Source organism: Anomaloglossus baeobatrachus, chromosome 2 (assembly GCF_048569485.1).
Source record: "Anomaloglossus baeobatrachus isolate aAnoBae1 chromosome 2, aAnoBae1.hap1, whole genome shotgun sequence".
In the NCBI taxonomy this organism is placed as follows: domain Eukaryota; kingdom Metazoa; phylum Chordata; class Amphibia; order Anura; family Aromobatidae; genus Anomaloglossus; species Anomaloglossus baeobatrachus.
This window is the reverse complement of record NC_134354.1, coordinates 202,216,325-202,242,354: the sequence shown is the minus strand read 5'-3', so window position 1 is coordinate 202,242,354 and position 26,030 is coordinate 202,216,325. Positions and strand designations below refer to the sequence as shown.

General features: G+C 46.5%; 1 protein-coding gene across 1 annotated transcript in view; it reads left to right on the top strand.

Moving 5' to 3' along the window:
• ST7L (suppression of tumorigenicity 7 like) overlaps positions 1-26,030 on the top strand; it is a 235,095-nt gene that overhangs the window by 436 nt on the left and 208,629 nt on the right. The window lies entirely within an intron of this gene.

Genomic DNA, 26,030 nt, shown 5'->3' with positions numbered 1-26,030 from the left:
TTTATTGTTTGTGTGGCTTGGACTGGCTGTGCTCCTAGTGGATATGGTCACCTCAGTGATGGCATAGGGTAGCGATGCCGGAGCCCCACTGCGGCCATTATCTGCAGAGTATGATGGGACCCCAGAGGGGAATGTGGTCACCTTGTGATGCCAGCTTAAGAATAGTCAGAGATGAGGGATCTTCTATTTCATACGGTTATGGCTGTAAGATTGGTTGATACCTGGATTCATAGCTCCCATTCATTGCAAGGGAGAAAACGGCACACGTCAGGCCCCGCTCTACCTGGCTTTCTGTCAGAGACACTAGTGTTCTGAGCTGGAGAACACCACGAATATACTGTCAGTAAGGCTACTTTCACACTGCCGTCGTTTGGCAGCCGTCGCAATCCGCCGCTCTGGGAAAGAGCGCAATCCATTAACGGATGTCCGCTGTTTCCCATAGACTTGTATTGACGACGGACAGCCTTGCCTTGCATTTGCCGCGCGGAAAGAACGCAGCATGTAGTGTTATTCTGCGCTTCCCAGACCGTCAAAAAACGCAATGTGCAGGATTCCATTGGCGTTCTTCGTTTTTATAATGGAAGCCTATGGTGGCGGAATCCATCGGAATCCGTCATTTGACGGATTCCTGTGATGGATCCGTCTTTACACAACTGAGCATGAAAAAAAAGCTTGATTGGATTCCGTTGTTTTGCAGGATCTGATGCATCAGTTGTGCCACTATATGCAACGCATCCATTACACAATGCAATGCGACGGATGCCGCAAAACACAAGTGTAAAACTAGCCTAACCCTGATCGTGGGCACGGACGCTGCGTTCTCCCGCACAGGACACTAGTGTCTCCGGAAGAGAAATCACTGCGTCCAGAAGGTCAGGAAGCCTGATCATGGGCACAGACTTTCAGAGGAAAAGTATAAGGCTATGTGCGCACGTTGCGTAAATACATGCAGTTACGCTGTGCTTTGTAGCACAGCGTAACTGCATGCGTCCTGCGTCCCCTGCACAGTCTATGGAGATTGTGCAGGGGCCGTGCGCACGTGGCGTTTAAGAGCGCAGCGCTTCGGCTACTGCCGAAGCGCTGCGTAAAAAGAAGTGACATGTCACTTCTTTCCTGCGCTTTGCCGGCAGCTCCTGCTCTGTCTATGGCAGGAGCTGCAGGCAGAGTGCATGGAATCGGCTTTCACTACGGACATTTCTGCAGCGATTTAAAGCGCACATGTGCTCTTCAGATCGCTGCAGAAATTTCTGCAGTGACTGTACGCAACGTGCGCACATAGCCTAAGGCTGGAAACACATCTATGCGAGTAAAATCGGTCCGACTGAGCTGAAAAAAACTCGGCTGATTTTAGTTCACGTTAGGTCCGAGTGCAACGCAAGTGCGATGCTTTTTCTGAATAAATTAATGATTTTACTAGCGTGTGTAATGCGTGTGTAATGCGTATTTTTTACTATGTCATCTGCCATTCAGCTCTGCTACATGGCCGCTGACAGCAGACACAGACAGCCATGTAGCAGTGCTGAATGGCAGATGACCGCAGATACAGACAGAGCCGCACAATCAGAATGAACTCGGGTGAACTTCACCTGACTTCATGGTCATGCTGCGGCTCTGTCTGTGCCGCGTCCTGATTAGCGGTCACCTGTGAAGGGCTCACCGGTGACCACTAATCCCCCGAGTGACTGAAGTTAGCAGCCCTCTCTCATACTCACCGATCCCCGACGCGGCGCTGCACGGCATTCACACTGCTGCGGCGGCTTTTACTATTTTGAAAAAAGCCGGCCGCTCATTAAACAATCTCGTATTCCCTGCTTTCCCCGCCCACAGGCGCCTATGATTGGTTGCAGTGAGACACACCCCCACGCTGAGTGACAGGTGTCTCACTGTACCCAATCACAGCAGCCGGTGGGCGGGTCTATACTGTGCAGTGAAATAAATAATTCAATAATTAAAAAAAACGGCGTGCGGTCCCCCCCAATTTTAATACCAGCCAGATAAAGCCATAAGGCTGAAGGCTGGTATTCTCAGGATGGGGAGCTCCACGTTATGGGTAGCCCCCCCAGCCTAACAATGTCAGTCAGCAGCCGCCCAGAATTGCCACATACATTAGATGCGACAGTTCTGGGACTGTACCTGGCTCTTCCCAATTTACCCTGGTGCATTGGCAAATCGGGGTAATAAGGAGTTAATGGCAGCCCATAGCTGCCACTAAATCCTAGATTAATCATGTCAGGCGTCTCCCCGAGATACCTTCCATGATTAATCTGTAAGTTACAGTAAATAAACACACACACCTGAAAAAATCATTTATTAGAAATAAAAAAACATTAACAAATTCCCTCGTTCACCAATTTAATCAGCCCCAAAAAGCCTTCCATGTCTGGCGTAATCCAGGATGGTCCAGCGTCGCTTCCAGCTCTGCTGAATGAAGGTGACAGGAGCTGCAGCAGACACCGCCGCTCCTGTCACCTCCACGCGGCAACTGAGGTGAGTAGCGCGATCAGCTGAGCTGTCACTGAGGTTACCCGCTGTCACTGGATCCAGCGGTGGCCGCGGGTAACCTCAGTGACAGCTCAGCTGATCGCGCTACTCACCTCAGTTGCTGCATGGAGCTGACAGGAGCGGCTGTGTATTCTGCAGCTCCGGTCACCTCCATGCAGCAGCGCTGGAAGCGACGCTGGACCATCCTGGATTACGCCGGACATGGAGGGCTTTTTGAGGATTATTAAATTGGTGATGAGGGAATTTGTTAGTGTTTTTTATTTCTAATAAATGATTTTTCAGGTGTGTGTGTGTGTGTGTGTGTTTATTTACTGTAATTTACAGATTAATCATGGAAGGTATCTCGGGGAGACGCCTGACATGATTAATCTAGGATTTAGTGGCAGCTATGGGCTGCCATTAACTCCTTATTACCCTGATTTGCCAACGCACCAGGGCAAATTGGGAAGAGCCGGGTACAGTCCCAGAACTGTCGCATCTAATGTATGCGGCAATTCTGGGCGGCTGCTGACTGATATTGTTAGGCTGGGGGGCTCCCCATAACGTGGGGCTCCCCATCCTGAGAATACCAGCCTTCAGCCGTATGGCTTTATCTGGCTGGTATTAAAATTGGGGGGGGGGGGACCGCACGGTGTTTTTTTTAATTATTTAATTATTTATTTCACTGCACAGTATAGACAACGCCCACCGGCTGCTGTGATTGGGTGCAGTGAGACACCTGTCACTCAGCGTGGGGGCGTGTCTCACTGCAACCAATCATAGGCGCCTGTGGGCGGGGAAAGCAGGGAATACGAGATTGTTTAATGAGCGGCCGGCTTTTTCAAAATAGTAAAAGCCACCGCAGCAGTGTGAATGCCGTGCAGCGCCGCGCCGGAGATCGGGGAACGGTGAGTATGAGAAAGGAGGGGAAAATGACCGACAGACTGTGAGAGAGGGACAGAGATAGTTACGGACCGACAGAGAGAGAATAGAGACCGAGAGGGAGAGACCGACTGACAGAGAATAGTGATTGACAGACATTGGGAGACGTCACTCGTTTCCAGTGTTTTAGGAAACATGCGAGAAATGTATTTAGAAAATCGGATGTCACTAGGATGGTGTGAGTGCCGTCCCGTGACATCCGATTATTTACACGCTCCCATAGACTTGCATTGGAGAGACTCGCAGTAGAAACTCGCAAAAAAGCAGCATGCTGCGATTTTTTTCTCAGTCCGATTTGGACTGAGAAAAAAAAATTGCAAATGCGAGCTGAATCATTCACTAACATGTGTCCGATTCCAATGCGAGATTTTCTCGCATTGCTCTACTGCGAGAAACTCGCAAGTGAGAAGCAGCCCTAAAAGAAAAACGGGCACCATTCTTAATTTTTTTTTTTTATTCACTCCTGATTTTGGCTACAAACCCTGAGATAAAAACCCCCCACCAAATACTGAAGGTGTGATCGTGGCCTAACGTGGCTGACACATGGCCGACATCCTTTGTACTTCAGGTTTCCACCTGTTTCATCTGTATTTCACTGATCCATTTAGAGACAATAGATAAAAGTTCACACAGCCGACCTATGAGAAAGCAAAAGGATGTACCGTAACACACACACGGCTCTGGCAAAAATTAAAAGACCACTTCCAAATTGTCAGTTTTTCAGATTTTTCTCTTTATTGGTCTATTTTTGAGTAAAATGTAAATTGTTCTTTAATTCTATAAACTACTGACAACGTCTCTGAATTTCCAAGCAATACATTTTGTATTTATTTTCTGAAATGGTCAAGATAACAAAACAATGCATTGCTTTCAGACCCCAAATAATGCAAAGAAAACAAGGTCATAATCATTTAGAAACAACAATACTAATGTTTTACCTCAGGAAGAGTTCAGAGAACAATATTTTGTGGAATAACCATGATTTTTAATCACCGCTTGCATGTGTCTTGGCATGCTTTCCACCAGTCTTTCACACTGCTTTTGGGTGACCCTATGCCAATCCTGGTGGAAAAATGTAAGCAGTTCTTTGTTTGATGGCTTGTGACTATCCATTTTACTCTTGATTACATTCCAGAGGTTTTCAATGGGGTTCAGGTCTGGAGATTGGGCTGGCCGTGACAGGGTTTTGATGTGGTGGTCCTTCATCCACACATTGAGTGATTTAGCTGCGTGGTATGGTGCATTGTCCTGCTGGAAAAAACAGTCCTCAGAGTTGGGGAACATTGCCTGAGCAGAAGGAAGCAACTGTTTTTCCAGGATAACCTTTGTATGCGGTTGATTCATACATCCTTTGCAAAGTTTAACCTGCCCAATTCCAGCCTTCCTGAAGCAATGCACCAAGACGCATGAAAGCTGTGATTAAAAATCGTGGCTATTCAACAAAATATTGATTTCTGATCTCTTCATGCGTTAAAACATTATTAGTATTGTTGTTTCTAAATGATTACGACCTTGTTTTCTTTGCATTATTTGAGGTCTGAAAGCATTGTGCATTGTTTTGTTATTTTGACCATTTCTCATTTTCAGAAAATAAATACAAAATTTATTGCTTGGAAATTCGGAGACGTGTTGTCAGTAGGTTATAGAATAAAAAAAAACAATTTACATTTCACTCAAAAATATACCTATAAAGAGAAAAATCAGAAAAACTAACAAATTTGGCAGAGGTCTCTTAATTTTTGCTAGAGCTGTGTGTGAAATAGACACGGTGTGTGACTTGTCTTCTAGGACATCTCTTTTCAGCTAAATTCATGCGGTGTGGATTTATGTGCAGAAAATCCGCAGTGTATCCCAGAATCTCACCTACATGTCATTTTTCCAAACATATATTGACCTCCTGTGCAGATGATTTGCATAGGGTGTGATCGGAGCACTTCCCAAGCCTCTGCCCCGCTGGCTCTATGCCCAGCCCAAACCCACATTGGTCTGTCAGACCGCTCACTAGCTTGGCACATGGTGAGCTGTAAGGCTAGTTTCACACTTGCGTTGGGCGAAATCCGCTGGGTCCGTTGCTGCGTCGTTTTGACGCATCCGTTATTTTTGTGGTGTCAATGGATCCCTTATTTCACAGTAATCCGTTAGCTGATTCCTCTGAAATAACGGACCGTTGCATCCGTTTGGCGTCTGTCTAACAGAATCTGTCGGCTCTTTTTTTTTTTCTTTTCATTTTTTTTCATTCTGGGCATGCTCAGTATAAATTAGCGGAATCCAGCAGCAGATTCCGTTAAGCACTTAGCAACGGAATCCGCTACCATAGGGAACCATTATAAATTTTAACGGAACCAACGGAATCCGTTGGTTGGCGTCATTTTTACGCAAGCATTTAACGTTACATTCTGCGTTGCTTCCGCTCGGCGGAAGCAATGGAGCATCGGCCAACGGAAGCAACGCAGGTACTTTTGGCACAATCCGTCATCAATGCAAGTCTATGGGAAACAGCGGAATCTGTTAACGGATTCCGCTGTTTCCCAAGACAGCGGATTGCGCCAAAAAAAACACAAAATGTAAGTGTGAAAGTACCCTTAGAGCTATGGATAAAAGCGCAATAGGGGCTTACCCTAAAAACATTTAAAGATGATGAGTCCTGTGCTCACCTTGTTGGGTTGTGTGACACAATCAGTATTACCACGTAATCCAGCTAATCGGTAGATTTCCTGATGAAGAAGTGAGCACACCCTTCAAACCACGTAGAAATGAAATCACCCATGTTTTACTCGGCACTTTGGATGTTTGTCATTCTTACGGCAGTGCAGAATAGTTCCACATTTTCTTTTGTTCCTGATTATCAGAGTAAAGGCCGCTTTACACACTGCGACATCGCTAGCCGATGCTAGCGATGTTGAGCGTGATAGCACCCGCCCCCATCGTACGTCCGATATGTGGTGATCGCTGCCGTAGCGAACATTATCGCTACGGCAGAATTACACGCACATACCTGCTCTGCGACATCGCTGTGACCGGCGAACCGCCTCCTTTCTAAGGGGGCGGTTCGTTCAGCGTTACAGCGACATCACTAAGCGGCTGCCCAATCAAAATAGAGGGGCGGAGATGAGCGGGACGAACATCCCGCCCACCTCCTTCCTTCCTCATTGCTGGCGGGCCGCAGGTAAGATGAGGTTCCTTGTTCCTGCGGTGTCACACGGAGCGATGTGTGCTGCCACAGAAATGAGGAACAACATCGTTACTGCAGCAGCAACGATATTTGGGAAGAGGGGGGGCATGTCACTGATTAGCAATTTTGAACGTTTTTGCAACGATTCAAAATCGCTCATAGGTGTCACACGCAACGACATCGCTAAAGCGGCCGCATGTGTCTCACAAATTCCGTGACCCCAACGAGATAGCTTTAGCGATCTCGTAGCGTGTAAAGCCACCTTAAGGGGGTGCAGGTTTTCAGTAGAGCCAGGGAGGTAGAGGCTTGGGAAGTTCCCTGATACGGCTGCAACACTTAAATGGGTTGTCTGGTCTAAAACGACAAGTTACAGAGTGACACAGACTTGTGGATTTAGACCTGACAAGCCTCATGTGCCTTAAAGGCAATCTGTCAGGTGATTTTCTAGTACAATACTAATGTTGTTTCCTTAAGCCCTACTGAAAGATCTTTCAGGATCAATAAGTTTTATTGCTATACGTTATCCTGTTATGTTGTTGTAAGCTCCATAGAATTCAGTGTGAAGTAGTAACTAGTCAAGCATATGTAAATACAATCTGCATATACCCTGCTCCCACCTCTCAGTGCTGGCATCAGTGGTAGTAAATCTGATCTGAATTTGCGCTGCTGCCCCCACCCATACTCCCTCTTCTCCCCACCCCTCACCCCTCCCCTCACCTCACCCCTCCCCTCACAGTGAATGCACTGTGAGGTTAGGGGAGGGGAAGAGAGACTATGCAAATTGTATTTACATACACTTGACTAGTGTGCTGAGACATTGAATCCTACAGAGGTTACAGCAAGATAACAGGATAAGGTAGAACAATAAAACTTACTGATCCTGAGAGGTTTCCTTAAGCCCTATTTCAAGATAACATTCATATTGTATTACAAAATCACCTGACAGATTCTCTTTAAAGGGGTTGCCCACTACATGGACAACCCATTCTGATTCCACATGCTTCTCCCAGGTAAAATAATAAAGCCTATACTCCTCTCCCGTACTGGCGCCCTTCCAGCGGTGACCGGTCTCACGTTCCCGGGGCTCACGTTCCCGGGGCTCAGGTTCCTGGGGCTCACATAGGGTTGTGACGTCATGCGAGCCCCATGTACAATCTGCGCCGCCTTCTGACTCCCCACCTTCAGACCAAACAAGTTAATCAAGAGGCAGTGAGTGCTGCGGCTTCCGCTCACTTCCTCTTGATTGCTCATTTGGTCTGAAGGCGGAGATAATTTTTTTTTTTTTTACACTCACACACTATATCACAAACGTGAATATACCCCTCACATTTTTTGAAAATCCTTTATATCTTTTCATGGGACAAATGGTAGGTGGAGAGGCGCAAGGTCTCTAAGATTGACCAGCTCAGTGATGTCATCATAGAGGATGGAAGAGGAGGCCAGTGGCTCCTGTGAACTCCATACCCAAGAGAGTTAATGCAGTGCTTGAAAATAATGGTGGACACACAAAATATTGACACTTTGGGCACAATTGGTCCATTTTCATTCTAGGGTATACTCACTTTTGTTGCCAGCGGTTTAGCCATTAATGGCTGTGTTTTGAGTTATTTAAGGGGCACTAATTTACACTGTTATACAAGCTATTTACATTGTATCAAAGTGTCATATCTTCATTGTTGTCCCATAAAAAGATATAATAAAATATTTACAAAAATGTGAGGGGGTGTGTTCATTTTTGTGATATACTGTGTATATCATATATATGTGTACATATATAATTTGCGTGCCTGTATATGGGTGATTATGTTAGGGTGATACTGAATATAGGGGGGAGCATGCTTGATACAGGGGACTATATATGGCGTCTCACACTGTATATTGGGGGCTATGTGGTGGCTTATGCTGTATATAGCAGGCTACAGTGCCTACAAGTAGTATTCAACCCCATGCAGATTTAACAGGTTTACACATTCGGAATTAACTTGGTATTGTAACATTTGGACTGTAGATCAGCCTGGAAGTGTGAAATGCACTGCAGCAAAAAAGAATGTTGTTTTTTTTTTTTTTTAAATTGTGAAAAGTTTATTCAGAGGGTCATTTATTATTCAACCCCTCAAACCACAAGAATTCTGTTTGGTTCCCCTAAAGTATTAAGAAGTATTTCAGGCACAAAGAACAATGAGCTTCACATGTTTGAATTAATTATCTCTTTTTCCAGCCTTTTCTGACTAATTAAGACCCTCTCCAAACTTGTGAACAGCACTCATACTTGGTCAACATGGGAAAGACAAAGGAGCATTCCAAGGCCATCAGAGACAAGATCGTGGAGGGTCACAAGGCTGGCAAGGGGTACAAAACCCTTTCCAAGGCGTTGGGCCTACCTGTCTCCACTGTTGGGAGCATCATCCGGAAGTGGAAGGCTTATGGAACTACTGTTAGCCTTCCACGGCCTGGACAGCCTTTGAAAGTTTCCACCCGTGCCGAGGCCAGGCTTGTCCGAAGAGTCAAGGCTAACCCAAGGACAACAAGGAAGGAGCTTCGGGAAGATCTCATGGCAGTGGGGACATTGGTGTCAGTCAATACCATAAGTAACGTACTCCACCGCAATGGTCTCCGTTCCAGACGAGCCCGTAAGGTACCTTTACTTTCAAAGCGTCATGTCAAGGCTCGTCTACAGTTTGCTCATGATCACTTGGAGGACTCTGAGACAGACTGGTTCAAGGTTCTCTGGTCTGATGAGACCAAGATCGAGATCTTTGGTGCCAACCACACACGTGACGTTTGGAGACTGGATAGCACTGCATACGACCCCAAGAATACCATCCCTACAGTCAAGCATGGTGGTGGCAGCATCATGCTGTTTGGCTGTTTCTCAGCCAAAGGGCCTGGCCATCTGGTCCGCATCCATGGGAAGATGGATAGCACGGCCTACCTGGAGATTTTGGCCAAGAACCTCCGCTCCTCCATTAAGGATCTTAAGATGGGTCGTCATTTCATCTTCCAACAAGACAACGACCCAAAGCACACAGCCAAGAAAACCAAGGCCTGGTTCAAGAGGGAAAAAATCAAGGTGTTGCAGTGGCCTAGTCAGTCTCCTGACCTTAACCCAATTGGAAACTTGTGGAAGGAGCTCAAGATTAAAGTCCACGTGAGACACCCAAAGAACCTAGATAACTTGGAGAAGATCTGCATGGAGGAGTGGGCCAAGATAACTCCAGAGACCTGTGCCGGCCTGATCAGGTCTTATAAAAGACGATTATTAGCTGTAATTGCAAACAAGGGTTATTCCACAAAATATTAAACCTAGGGGTTGAATAATAATTGACCCACACTTTTATGTTGTAAATTTATTAAAATTTAACTGAGCAACCTAACTTGTTGGTTTGTAAGATTTATGCATCTGTTCATAAATCCTGCTCTTGTTTGAAGTTTGCAGGCTCTAACTTATTTGCATCTTATCAAACCTGCTAAATCTGCAGGGGGTTGAATACTACTTGTAGGCACTGTATATGAGGGCTCATGAGGTTAAATGGGGGTGTATACTGTGTATAGGTGGATTATGTATGGTCTCCTGCTCTATATAGAGTAACTGTGTGGGGGCTCATTTTGTATATAGAACTGTGTGGGGGCTCATTTTGTATATAGAACTGTGTGGGGGCTCATTTTGTATATAGAACTGTGTGGGGGCTCATTTTGTATATAGAACTGTGTGGGGGCTCATTTTGTATATAGAACTGTGTGGGGGCTCATTTTGTATATAGAACTGTGAGGGGGCTCATTTTGTATATAGAACTGTGAGGGGGCTCATTTTGTATATAGAACTGTGAGGGGGCTCATTTTGTATATAGAACTGTAAGGGGGCTCATTTTGTATATAGAACTGTGAGGGGGCTCATTTTGTATATAGAACTGTGAGGGGGCTCATACTGTATATGGGGGGCTGTATGTTGGTTTATACCTATATGGGGGTTCCAACATATTGTTAATTCTGATCAATATTAAGTGATACAATTAATCTAACATAATTTATTAATAATGAGCAGAATTCATTTCAGCCTATTGGTTCTGCCCTCCACAACAGGCACGATCTGTCATGTGGACCCTCGGGAATATTAATTGACCACCCGTGGTCTGTGGGGTATGGCTCTGATCCCAGCTTTCAGGCTCATATATGTGCCTATGAGGCTGGATGCTCAGGTCAGGAGACCCGCAGTCACTCTGGGAGCTGCAGTCTGCACATGCATTGGCTTCCAGCACACAGTCAGCAAGCCATCATTGTGCTGTCTGAATTTTTCACTGACCCATGGGTGAGTTTGATCAGTCACTAGGGACAAAGATGAACTTGTCTGTTTTTTCTTTTTTTGCAGAAAAAAGAAAGACACAAGGTCAGCCCCATAGACTATAATGGATATGTGTTTTGTCTGTGGAAAGCATGGAGACAACACGTATGTGCAACACAGACGTCTGACTGAGGTTTAAAGGGAACCAAACATCAGGATTTGCGTGTATAAGCTGCAGCCAGTCCAGTACTGGCACTATCAGGCACAGTGTGTACATACCATCAGGGGGCAGCTCGGGTGTTTAGGCAGCGAAATCCAACTTTATAAAGTTTGAAATTTCGTGCACTTTTTGATTGACGTGTGCACCTCTGCAGATAATGTCCGGGCGGGTTATGCAGGAGTTCCCCGCCCCCCCCACCAGCCTGTTCCTCTCTCCTGATGTCCGGGCGGGTTATGCACGTGTTCCCCGCCCCCCCCCGCGCTGCCTGTTCCTCCCTCCCTCCCTCTGGCTGTATGTAAATATCTAATCTTCAGAAACATGGCGCCGGAGTGGGCCTCTGCGCATAGCGCTTATCTCCGGCGCCATGTTTCTGTAGCCCGCATTACACAGCTTGGTGTCTGCAGACTGCAGAACAGCTGATCGGAGGACGCGATCAGCTGTAGCTATGATGACGTGCCGCCTCAGGACACCGGGCGGGGACAGGAGCTTGCCAGCGACATCGGGGGTCAGGTGAGGTAAGTTCACAATGGACTCACATGACCCCGTGACGGCAGTGCTGCGAGACCCGGTCACGGTAGTGATATCGCGTCCTCCGATCAGCTGTTCTGCAGTCTGCAGACACCAAGCTGTGTAATGCGGGCTACAGAAACATGGCGCCGGAGATAAGCGCTATGCGCAGAGGCCCACTCCGGCGCCATGTTTCTGAAGATTAGATATTTACATACAGCCGGAGGGAGGGAGGAACAGGCAGCGCGGGGGGGCGGGGAACACGTGCATAACCCGCCCGGACATCAGGAGGGAGGGAGGGAGGAACAGGCTGGTGGGGGGGCGGGGAACTCCTGCATAACCCGCCCGGACATTATCTGCAGAGGTGCACATGTCAATCAAAAAGTGCACGAAATTTCAAACTTTCTAAAGTTGGATTTCACTGCCTAACACCCGAGCTGCCCCCTGATGGTATGTACACACTGTGCATGATAGTGCCAGTACTGCACTGGCTGCAGCTTATACACGAAAATCCTGATGGTTGGTTCCCTTTAAATGTGATTGGTCCGCATCTTCATTTTGCATTTTTAGGCTATGGGCACACATTCAGTATTTGGTGAGTTTTTTGTTACTTCAGTATTTGTAAGCCAAAACCAGGAATAGGTAATAAATACAGAAGTGGTGCCGTGTTTCTATTATATGTTTCCTCTGCTTGTTCCACTCCTGGTTTTGGCTACAAATACTGAGGTAAAAAAACTGACCAAATACTCACGACGGTGTGTCAGTAACCCTAATTGTGGGCACATACAGCGCGTTCTCCCACACAGGACACTGCTATCTCCGGAAGAGAAAACACCACGCTCGTGTGCACACACCCTACCAAGCTCCTGCACATGGACTGAATGATAAACCCCCGAGCATTCATTAGCTCAGTGTGCCCCCTGCTGGCTTTTATAATATGTCCTCTGTATATCGTGTCCTCTGTGTCTCTTCCTAAAATGTCTCTTCTATGTATTTGGTGCATTTATTTGAAATGAAGCTGTCATCAGACTGCGCTGCCCTGTAGTATGGGGACAGGCACACAAGCTAGTAGTAAGTGGAGGACGGCTGCCAGCAGAGTTTGCCCCTTTATCAGTCTCCAGCTCGGCTCACCCTGTTGATGCCAGTTCTCTCCTACACACAAAGGGTCAGTACCTCACTTTGTTGCCATATACACACGTTTACATTTATTTTTTGATCAAGCTTGTCTGTCAATTGCTAGATTAGAGACTGCAGTCAATTCACCTGTCATTCAACGTAGCACAGATTCTGGCTTAGGCCTCTTTCACATTGCGTTTTTACTTACGTTCAGAGGTCCCGTCGGGGCATCCGTCCGAACCCCCCTCCCCCTCCCGGCAACAAAACGTGTAGTCGACTACGTTTGGGTGTCTGCCTGCAGAAAATGTATATGTGCAAAAATGGTGCAAGACAGAGCGCACGCTAACTGAGTCTGTTCCATTATAGTCAATAGCCCCATCAGCGCATGCATTCGAAACATGTTTTGCGGGAGGGGGGGGGGTAGGGAAGGTTCGGATGGATGCCCCGACGGGACCACTAAATGTAAGGCAAAATGCAGTGTGAAAGTAGCCTTATAGGATCAATGAAATAAAGCTGAGCAATAGTAATGGCGAGCGCTCCTACCTCTCTGTCCACTGATTGACAGGCCACTGTGGCTCCATATAGAACATTCTGCAGTGACCTCTGTCAGATTCATCTGTGTTTGGTCTGTCCGTTTTTACCACCGGTCATTTTCTTATATGCATAAAAGAAAAAAAACCCCAAAAAACATCCATTACAATATTAAGGACAGCACCCGAATGGTAATGTGTGCCGTCAGTGATCTTCACCGAACCACAGCCTTGTAGAGGTATTTCTGATCAGTGACTTGGATAAAAGAACATGTCCTGACCCCGTGGTGCACACAGATAAACATGTGTGTGAAAAGCGCATATCCCAAGGAGGCCGTAGATGTCAGTTTTTCCACAGATAGATCACATAGCTATTATAGGGTATGAGGATGTTAACATGTCCGTGTTTTTTTTTTACAGAGAGAGACAAGTGTGGTCTTTCATCCCCTTCACTAATCAAAATGACTGATACATGTCTATGGGTGTGTATATAGAACTGTGAGAGGGCTTATACTCCACTATTCATGGATTGTATCAGTGTGCAGTTTGTGTGTGGTCCGTGGTTAACCTTGTACTACAGGCTTGTAGTGGATAAGAGAAGGTTTGTTATTTATGTCATACATGAAAATCACTGATGGTAAAAACTGATAAACGGACCAACCACTGATGAAAATCGGTCCCAAAGCACTAATGAAATCAGAGCTGTTTTTCACATCCATGAAAAATGAGTGAGGCCCAGGGTGTCATCAGACATCAGTTTTTCTATGATAGTCTATATTGCCATTCACATGTCCAATTTTTCATTTTTTTTCTCACACTGAGGCCCACCCAAAAGCACAGAGACATCTTTGATGTTAATCCGAGTGGCGGATCACTCTCACTAGCCTATCGGTCTGTGAAAAGTTGTTCAGCACTCGAATACCATCCATGAGATTTTGTTTTTTTCATTCCAGAAAAAGTTACCAAAACTCTGATGAAAAAAACTGATCAAACTCCAATGTTAAGGCCCCTTTCAGACGTCCGTGTTTCAGGTACGTGTGACATCCGTTTTTAACACGGATGCCACATGTACCCATGTTATTCTACGTTGTTACACAGTCGTGTTTCAACACAGACTGTGTGACCCCACGTTGTCCGGTACGCACACGCGGAGACATGTCCGTTTTTTTATCCAGCAGCACGGGTGTCACTCGGATCACACACTGATGTGATCCGTGTGACATAAGTGTGACACGTACCGGAGAAAACACGGGTCTTTGAAATATTACGATTTTCTATAATTACCTGTATCCAGCGCTAGTTTCTTTGGCTCCGCTGCCTCCTTCTTCTGACCCCCGCTCATTATATTCATTGACTATTCACTGCACTGAGGACCTGGAAGCCGGAGCATCGCGGAGACAGCGCTGGGGACTGCATTGGGGACAGCACCGCCGAGGAGAGCGCCAGGGACAACATTGCCAGTGACAGGTGAGTATCCAGCAAGCAGTGGGTGTGGAGTGACGTCCACGAGGTCATTGGAGTTCCAAATGAATTCTGATGACATCCTATAGCCGGTGTCACGACGATGACTTCACAGGTTCATCACAGTTTATTGGGAACTCTGATGACCTCCTGGACGTCACTGCACACACACTGCTTGCTTGCTGAATCACCTGACTCATCTGTCACCGGCAGTGCTGTCCCCGCGATGCTCCGGCTTCCAGGTCAATGAATATAATGAGCGGGGGTCAGAAGCAGGAGTCAGCAGAGTCGACGAAAACAGCGTTGGATACAGGTGAATATAGAAAATGTATTTATAACAAAGACCCGCGTTTTCTCCGCTACGTGTCACACTGATGTCACACTATAGCGCCCCTGAGACCCTCAGGGCACTACAGGGAATTACATCCTTTTGGAGATGCAGGACCTACCCCCTGGGATCTGGAGTACCAGTGTCGATTCCACCAAAACACAATCTAAATCCTAGTTCTCTCCACACTGGGCATAGAGGGTTAACCATGTAAGGGGATGCTCGCCATGGAAACGAGTCCCTGGGTATAGCCAGCTTGGTGGGAGGGGTCAGTCAGTCGAGTGGCAGAGTTGGAGAGTGGAGCACACAGGAGAGGTGTGTGGACGTGCCAGAGCTGGGTCCGTGTAGCGGTGACCCTGTGGGCACAGGAGAGAAGTCGCCAGGACAGGTACCGAGATACCGCTGGGACCGGAGCACGAACGGGGCACAGGGCCCTATGTCAAGCGCAAGTTTTACACTGTTTGGCAAATACCTGCCTGGTGAGGTCACCTTCACGAACTTCACCAAACCAAATAATCTGGGGGCATCAGCAGTAAACTAGGATCGGGGTTCCGACACTTACCCCCCCGCAGGGTCCGCACTGCCCGCCGTACGGAAAAGGAGACTGTACCCCAAAAGGGACAGTCGGGGTCCCCAAACGCTCCACGCTACAGGGACTCAATCTACAGAGTGCCGGGGATAGAGCAACCTGGTTCACTACATTGCCACTGGTCCTCCTGCGACCTGAACCAGCAACCCCTGGGTCCACAGTGAGTAGAGACAGTTAAAGACAACCTGGTGTGGTCTCCATTATTGCCCCACAACATCTCCCAGGCACAGCCCTACCTGCAAAGGGCCTACCATCACAGCTGCCACTACAATCAGCTCTGGGAGTACCCAAATACAGCAGCGGTGGTTCTCCATCCTTAACAGCAACCCGCAGGTGGCGTCACATGACAAAAACTCTTATCTCTCCTGTAAATACAACCCATTAACAAAAGGGGCCCAGAGCACGGGACCGGGCAACGGCCACCAGAGTGACATTCCCATTTGTTACCGCCCGGGACCGAGTACCCTCTTCTCTGGGCATTACAACACTGATCACATCAGTGTGTGATCCGTGGGACACCCGTGCTACTGGAAAAAATGTTTTTATTTCAAAGACCTGTATTTTCTCCGGTACATGTCACACGTTTTCAAACACAGATGTCACACGTATGACCATACCGATGCGTGTGACTTGTACCTGACTAAACGCGGATGTCTGAAAGGGGCCTAAGAAACGCTGATGAAACTTGGACTGTTTTTCACATATGTGAATTTGAGGCCTTAGGGTAGGTGCACACCATTATTTTCGCCGTATCTGAGAAAAACAGTCCAGTTATGCTTATCAGTTTCTGATCAGAGTGGGATTTGTTTTTTTCGGAGGTGGAGAATCTCCATTTAGTCAGTCTGTGATTTCATTCCAAGTTTTGGAGGATTGCTGATGTGGTACCGATATTTAAGAAAGGTAAGAGGGTAGATCCAGGCAACTACCGTCCAGTAAGCCTGACATCAGTAGTATGCAAAATTTTTGAGGGCATTTTAAGGGATGACATGCAAAAATATATTGCAGAAAATAATATGATAACTGACAGACAGAATGGATTCATGAAAGATAAGTCGTGTCTAACCAACCTGTTGGGGTTCTATGAGGGGGTAAGTTCAAACCTGGATATTGGTAATGCAGCTGATGTGATTTATTTGGACTTTGCAAAGGCATTTGATACTGTACCACATAATAGCCTTATACTAAAGCTCCAGAAGCAAGGACTAGGGGACACAATATGCAACTGGGTAAGGAATTGGCTAAAAGATAGGAACTACAAAGAGTAGTCATAAATGGTACATTCTCTAAATGGGCTATAGTCAGCAGTGGGGTGCCGCAGGGATCTGTGCTTGGACCGATTCTTTTTAATCTCTTTATTAATGACCTTGTGGATGGGATTGATACAGTACAGTGTCAGTCTTTGCCGATGACACCAAACTATGTAGGATATTAAAAACTGACCTGGATAGTATAATATTACAAAAAGATCTGGATAAGATGTCAGAATGGGCAGATACTTGGCAAATGAGATTTAATGTTGATAAATGTAAAGTAATGCACCTAGGACGGAGTAATCCTATAACTGGGTATACATTAAATGGAAGTAAACTCGGGACTACAGAACAGGAGAAGGACTTGGGTATTCTCATTACAAATAAGCTGAGCAGCAGCACTCAATGTCAAGCAGCAGCTGCTAAAGCAAACAAGATTTTAGGGTGTATAAAAAGAGAGATTAGATCCCGTGATCCCAACGTATTGTTACCCCTCTATAAATCACTTGTAAGGCCACATCTGGAATACGGGATCCAGTTTTGGGCTCCACATTTTAAAAAGGACATTCAGAAGTTAGAGTCAATTCAAAGGCGGGCAACTAGACTATTACAAGGAATGGAAGGCCTCCCATATGATGACAGGTTGAAAAAGTTAGATATGTTTAGCTTAGAAAAAAGACGTCTCAGAGGAGATCTCATTTATATGTATAAATACATGTGTGGTCAATATAAAGGACTGGCACATGACTTATTTCTTCCAAAGACAGTACTAAGGACCAGGGGGCACTCACTGCGAGTGGAAGAAAAGCGATTCCAACAGCTAAATAGGAAAGGGTTCTTTACAGTTAGAGCAGTCAGACTGTGGAATGCCCTACCACAAGAGGTAGTAATGGCAGATACTATAACAGTTTTTAAAAAAGGGCTGGATGATTTCCTCAGTACACAAAACATTGTTGGTTATAAATGACTTAGTGACCAAATGTAGAACTGGTGGAGGAAGGTTGAACTAGATGGACCTAGGTCTTTTTTCAACCTAAGTAACTATGTAACTATGCTGTCCGATGTCTTCACGGACCCATAGACTTACACTGACAAATTTGATCAGAGGAAAAAAAATCAGATGTTTATAGCCCCATAGAATAAATTTGATGCTAGTACTATTTGTTAAAGCCACAGATAGCACTCGTACGATATAAACGGTCGTATTCATGAGCCCTTAGTGTGAGGACAGCTGAAAAGATGGGAGAGCATCTTCCATGAATGCTCTAGGTCAGTGATGGCGAACCTATGGCACGCGTGCCACCAGGGGCATGCTGAGCCCATTCTGCTGGCACGCGTGCTGTCGCCCGATTCTGCAGTTTTGATCTGCTAGTGCAGTGGCGCCGGCAGATCAAATCTGTGTTGGAGTGGAGGAGACATTTCTCCTCCGCTCTGACACTCCTTCTCTCCCAGGCTGCAGGTCTGTTGCCTAGGAGACGAAGGAGCGGCGCCGGCGCCGTCTGCTGGCTGCGTGGGAACTGAGGACCCAGCAGCGCGCAGCGGGGGAGCGTGTGCAGGTAAGTTGTGTGTTGCGCTTTTTTTTTTTTTTTTTTTTTTATAACTCGTGTGCGGCTGTGCCAAGGTGGGGATGGGGGGGCAGCGCCAGCATGCGGTGGGGGAACGCACATGGCAGCGTGGGGTGGGGGGAATGCACATGGAAGCGTGGGGTGGGGGTGAACGCAAATGGCAGTGTGGGGTGGGGGGGGGAACGCACTTGGCAGCGTGGGGTGGCGGTGGGGGAACGCACATGCCAGCATGGGGTAGGGGAGGGGGAACGCACATGCCAGCATGGGAGGGGAACATGCTTGCCAGCATGGGGGGGTGGGGGACATGCATGCCAGGATGGGGAACAATGCATGCCAGGATGGGGAAACATGCATGCCAGGATGGATGAAACATACATGCCAGGATGGAGGAAACATGCATGTGAGGATGGAGGAAACATGCATGCCAGAATGGAGGAAACATACATGCCAGGATGGAGGAAACATGCATGCCAGGATGGAGGAAACATGCATGCCAGGATGGAGGAAACATGCATGCCAGGATGGAGGAAACATGCATGCCAGGATGGAGGAAACATGCATGCCAGGATGGAGGAAACATGCATGCCAGGATGGAGGAAACATGCATGCCAGGATGGAGGAAACATACCTGCCAGGATGGAGGAAACATACATGCCAGGATGGAGGAAACATGCATTGCAGGATGGAGGAAACATGCATGGCAGGATGGAGGAAACATGCATGCCAGGATGGAGGAAACATGCATGCCAAGATGGAGGAAACATGCATGCCAGGATGGAGGAAACATGCATGGCTAGATGGAGGAAACATGCGTGCTAGGATGGAGGAAACATGCGTGCTAGGATGGAGGAAACATGCGTGCTAGGATGGGGAAACATGCATGCCAGGATGGAGGAAACATGCATGCTAGGATGGAGGAAACATGCATGCCAGGATGGAGGAAACATGCATGGCAGGATGGAGGAAACATGCATGCCAGGATGGAGGAAACATGCATGCTAGGATGGAGGAAACATGCATGCCAGGATGGAGGAAACATGCATGGCAAGATGGAGGAAACATGCGTGCTAGGATGGAGGAAACATGCGTGCTAGGATGGGGAAACATGCGTGCTAGGATGGAGGAAACATGCATGCCAGGATGGAGGAAACATGCATGCCAAGATGGAGGAAACATGCATGCCAAGATGGAGGAAACGTGCATGCCAAGATGGAGGAAACATGCATGCTAGGATGGAGGAAACATGCATGCCAGGATGGAGGAAACATGCATGCCAAGATGGTGGAAACATGCGTGCCAGGATGGAGGAAACATGCGTGCCAGGATGGAGGAAACATGCATGCCAGGATGGAGGAAACATGCATGCCAGGATGGAGGAAACATGCATGCCAGGATGGAGGAAACATGCCTGTCAGGATGGAGGAAACATGCATGCCAGGATGGAGGAAACATGCCACGATAGGGTACATTTACCAGGAAGGGGTACATTTACCTGGATGGGGGTAAATTAACCAGGATTGGGAACATTTACCAGGATGGATGACATTTACCAGGAATGGGGTACATGCCGGGATGGGGGAACATTTACCAGGATGGAGGACATTTACCAGGAATGGGGTACATGCCATGATGGGGGAACATTTACAAGGATGGGCAATATGTCAGGATGGGGTACATTTATAAGCATGGGGGAACATGCCAGAATGGGTAACATTTACCAGGATGGAGGACATTTACCAGGATGGGGCCGTGATAGGGACAAATATACCAGAATGTAGGAAATATATATCAGGATGGGGGACATGTTTACCAGGAAGTGGCCGAGGAAGGGGACAGAACTACACAATGATGGGGAGGGGAGCCACTCGTACGTCTTTATGGGATTTCAAGATGTTCAGACTTTGAAATGTAGATGTGGATTACAGGGTGACATCTGATTGCATTCCAGGCTAAAATCTCTGTCTAATATGCTGCAATTTTTTCCAGAAAGATCAATCCAACTGCTGTGTCTGGAAAGGGCAGGGGCTCAGCTACAATGTGTGGTAAGCATGAGCGTGATGCCCCCTGCTGAAGAGAAGAGAAGACGGCAAAGGTAAGGTTACAATTAATTATTTACATAATAGGATTGGTTGGCACTTCGGAAAAAAAATTGGGTTTAGGGCTACAGTTTGGGCACTCGGCCTGTAAAAGGTTCGCCATGACTGCTCTAGGTTCATAACTATGTTGCCAGTGTGTTTTGATGACTCCTTTTGGACAATGTGCACATTATATTTTGTGCTGTTCTTGAGAAAGTGATCCTGTCAATATATAATGCTGCCCATCATACTAACCCCTTCATGATATCCACCGTACGTGTACAGCGTTGCGAGGGGTGTGTTTCTGCAAACCGCCATACTTATGTGGCCCCGGCAAGATAATCAGCGGGTGTCAGCTATGTGTCATAGCTGACACTGCTGTAACGCCTATGATCAGTACTAGTACCAATCACGGTTATTTAACCCCTCTGATGTTGATGAGGATGGTTTTATCTAATCTCCGATGATGATGGACTCAATAGTGATGGCAGCATCAATGTACTCACCAGAGGGAGGGAACTTCCTCTTTCCTTCCATCAGTATGATGTGGGTCACCTAGGTACGGTGGCCTGTGAGGTCCTGCCTTAAGCAGGACCTGACACGTCTCCTGCCTGTGTCTGATTCATTGATCTAATGCACTGCAATGTAAAGGTATTAGAGTATTAGATTAGTGATCACACCAGGAAAAGATGATGTCCCATCCTTGGACTAGGTAACAGAAAAGCACAAATATAAATAAAAATTCATAAAATAAAGAACAAAAAAAGTTACAAATTTACCAATAAGTACATATATTCATGCAAAAATCCCCAAAGTACACATAGTTGGAATCTCTGGACGATGTCCCACAAAAATCTAGGTCTGCAGCAGAGAAATAAAAAAAACTACAGCTTTCAGAATAAAACTATGCAACAAATATTTTTCTTATAAGATTGTTTTTATTGTGTGAAAGCGACAAAACATAAAAAAAATGCACAAATGTATCATTGTAGCGTTCTTATCAATTTTATTACACGGTGAACAGCATGCAAACAAAGAACAATTCCTTGATCACTTGCTTTTGTTCATTCTGCCACCCAAGAATTGCAATAGAATAGCGATCAAAAAATGTTGAGTCCAAAAATCGTACCCAAAATATCTTCAATTTGTTCCGCAAAAAAACAAAGCCTCACATGACTGTCGGCAGTAATGTAGAAAAATTATGGCTTTTAAAATAAAGCAATACAAAAACTTCTTTTTTGTAAAAAAAATAAATAAATAAATAAATTAAAAAACTAAAGAAAACCTTTGTTTTAGTCTGCTATTTTAGCAAAACCTAAAAAACTATTTGCACCAACCCAAAGAATAAATTTGTCTAATCACTTATTCCGCAGGCTGAACGGTGTAAAAAATAAAACCAATTTACAACCTGCTGTTGTTCATTCGTCCGCCCATAGATTGCAGTAAAGCGGGCTTTAAACGCTACGAGATCGCTACAGCGATCTCGTTGGGGTCACGGATTTTGTGACGCACATCCGGCCGCTGTAGCGATCTCGTTGTGTGTGACTCCTAGGAGCAATTTTGGATCGTTGCAAAAACGTCCAAAATCGCTCCTCGTTGACATGGGGGTCCATTCTCAAATATCGCTGCTGTTGCGTGGGCGAAGTTGATCTTCGTCCCTGCGGCAGCACACATCGCTACGTGTGACGCCGCAGGAATGAGGAACCTCTCCTTACCTGCCATACGCCAGCAATGAGGAAGGAAGGAGGTGGTTGGGATGTTTGTCCTGCTCATCTCCGCCCCTCCGCTTTGATTGGCCGGCCGCTTAGTGACGTCGCGGTGACGTCGCTGTGATGCCGAACGTCTCTCTCCCTTGAGGGAGGGATTGTTCGGCAGTCACAGCGACGCCGCCGACCAGGTACAGTTAGGTCCAGAAATATTTGGACAGTGACACAATTTTCGCGAGTTGGGCTCTGCATGCCACCACATTGGATTTGAAATGAAATCTCTACAACAGAATTCAAGTGCAGATTGTAACGTTTAATTTGAAGGTTTGAACAAAAATATCTGATAGAAATTGTAGGAATTGTACACATTTCTTTACAAACACTCCACATTTTAGGAGGTCAAAAGTAATTGGACAAATAAACCAAACCGAAACAAAATATTTTTATTTTCAATATTTTGTTGCGAATCCTTTGGAGGCAATCACTGCCTTAAGTCTGGAACCCATGGACATCACCAAACGCTGGGTTTCCTCCTTCTTAATGCTTTGCCAGGCCTTTACAGCCGCAGCCTTCAGGTCTTGCTTGTTTGTGGGTCTTTCCGTCTTAAGTCTGGATTTGAGCAAGTGAAATGCATGCTCAATTGGGTTAAGATCTGGTGATTGACTTGGCCATTGCAGAAGGTTCCACTTTTTTGCACTCATGAACTCCTGGGTAGCTTTGGCTGTATGCTTGGGGTCATTGTCCATCTGTACTATGAAGCGCCGTCCGATCAACTTTGCGGCATTTGGCTGAATCTGGGCTGAAAGTATATCCCGGTACACTTCAGAATTCATCCGGCTACTCTTGTCTGCTGTTATGTCATCAATAAACACAAGTGACCCAGTGCCATTGAAAGCCATGCATGCCCATGCCATCACGTTGCCTCCACCATGTTTTACAGAGGATGTGGTGTGCCTTGGATCATGTGCCGTTCCCTTTCTTCTCCAAACTTTTTTCTTCCCATCATTCTGGTACAGGTTGATCTTTGTCTCATCTGTCCATAGAATACTTTTCCAGAACTGAGCTGGCTTTTTAGCAAATTTAACTCTGGCCTGTCTATTTTTGGAATTGATGAATGGTTTGCATCTAGATGTGAACCCTTTGTATTTACTTTCATGGAGTCTTCTCTTTACTGTTGACTTAGAGACAGATACACCTACTTCACTGAGAGTGTTCTGGACTTCAGTTGATGTTGTGAACGGGTTCTTCTTCACCAAAGAAAGTATGCGGCGATCATCCACCACTGTTGTCATCCGTGGACGCCCAGGCGTTTTTGAGTTCCCAAGCTCACCAGTCAATTCCTTTTTTCTCAGAATGTACCCGACTGTTGATTTTGCTACTCCAAGCATGTCTGCTATCTCTCTGATGGATTTTTTCTTTTTTTTCAGCCTCAGGATGGTCTGCTTCACCTCAATTGAGAGTTCCTTAGACCGCATGTTGTCTGGTCACAGCAACAACTTCCAAATGCAAAACCACACACCTGTAATCAACCCCAGACCTTTTAACTACTTCATTGATTACAGGTTAACGAGGGAGACGCCTTCAGAGTTAATTGCAGCCCTTAGAGTCCCTTGTCCAATTACTTTTGGTCCCTTGTAAAAGAGGAGGCTATGCATTACAGAGCTTTGATTCCTAAACCCTTTCTCCGATTTGGATGTGAAAACTCTTATATTGCAGCTGGGAGTGTGCACTTTCAGCCCATATTATATATATAATTGTATTTCTGAACATGTTTTTGTAACAGCTAAAATAACAAAACTTGTGTCACTGTCCAAATATTTCTGGCCCTGACTGTATGTGCGTGTGACGCTGCCGTAGCGATAATGTTCGCTGCGGCAGCGATCACCAAATATCGGCATAACGATAGGGGCGGGTGCTATCACGCTCGCCATCGCTAGCATCGGCTAGCGATGTCGCAGCGTGTAAAGCCCGCTTTAGGCTTGGCTTGTGTTTATCCTGCGCTTTACTCTGAGCGCTTACACCGAGATTTACGTGTAAATCTGTGAAACATGTTATTCAGACATAGTCCCCAATGGAAGATTTCCTGTAATGAGGAAGGTGAAGTATTTTTAAGTGTGCATAAAAGTGCTGTCAACCATAGTTTTGTGCACCTCTGAAAAGAGCACCATTGAACAGAGGCAGTCCAGAGTAACTCTGCTGCCACTTTATACTGTATGGATCCCTTGGGGTTTTCATCTGTAAGGGGTACTTTGCACACTACGACATCGCAAGCCGATGGCAGCGATGCCGAGCGCGATAGTCCCCGCCCCCGTCGCAGCAGCGATATCTTGTGATAGCTGCCGTAGCGAACATTATCGCTACGGCAGCTTCACATGCACTTACCTGCTCTGCGACGTCGCTCTGGCCGGCAAACCGCCTGCTTCCTAAGGGGGCGGGTCGTGCGGCGTCACAGCGACGTCACACGGCAGGCGGCCAATAGAAGCAGAGGGGCGGAGATGAGCGGGACGTAAACATCCCGCCCACCTTCTTCCTTCCGCATAGCCGGCGTGAGCCGCGGTGACGCAGGTAAGCTGATGTTCCTCGCTCCTTCGGCTTCTCACACAGTGATGTGTGCTGCCGCAGGGGAACGAGGAACAGCATCGTACCGTCGCTGCAGCGTAATTATGAAAATGTCGTACACTACACCGATGATACGATTACGACGCTTTTGCGCTCGTTAATCGTATCATAAACGATTTACACACTACGATATCAACAGCGACGCCGGATGTGCGTCACTTTCGATTTGACCCCACCGACCTCGCAGCTGCGATGTCGTAGTGTGCAAAGTACCCCTAAGTGTTCAGCACAGCACACATGATAAATGTGATTGAAAATTTTATGTAAAACTATATTCCCAGTATGCTTCAACTCAATCCACCAAAAAAAAAGTCTCCACTCACATCATCTGTTAATGGAATTTTAGAGGTTTCCAGAATACTGATAACAAAAGCTTTGGAAAAGCTAAATGGCTCCCACCAAAAGAAATCCAGCAAATTTTGTACTCCCCAATCCAAATGCCCCCTATTTCTGAGCCCCACAATATGCCTAAACCCCATTTAGCATCCACGTTTGGCCTCTTAATTTACAAGGTGTGTGTTCCAGAAGCAGGCACTGGGCACTACAACGTAGTCTGCACTTCAATGGCAGATTTGCCATTTTTACTCAGCAAAATCCATTGCTGCTTGTTTCTGTAAATCACCCATGGAGTCAATATTGTCACCGATTGATAAATTCCCAGAGGGCTGTAATTTCCAAAATGGGGGTCACTTGATGGGGGATTTTGCTGTTCTGACAATTTAGGGGCACTGTGTAGGGGAGTCTGCAAACTTGTCTGTCACTTCCTCACTGGAGTTCGCTCCTGTGACTTCTGCTTCGGTCACCAGGCGCCGCCATAATCCCGCCATGGACTGTGCTGGTGATAGGAGAGGAGTCGTGCCAGTGGCTCTGGTAGGCGCAGACTCCGCTCATCCACTAAGCTTGGTTTCCCTGGGACCTGCACTACCACTAGCTGACTGCAGGTGGCAAGTGTCTTCCAGCTGAAGTTTCCACCAATCAGCTACAGCCAATGGGAAGACACCACATCCATCTAATTCCCCCCTCTTGTCTGCTGGTCACTGCCAGAGATAGTTTGTATTTCTGCTAGTGTCTGGTTCCTGTTCTGTTCTGACTATTGATCCCTGTGTTTTGACCTCTGCCTCCTCATTGACTACTCCCCTGCCTGCTGTTTTTGTACCTCGCCACCATCTGCCGTTTTGACTTTTGCCTGA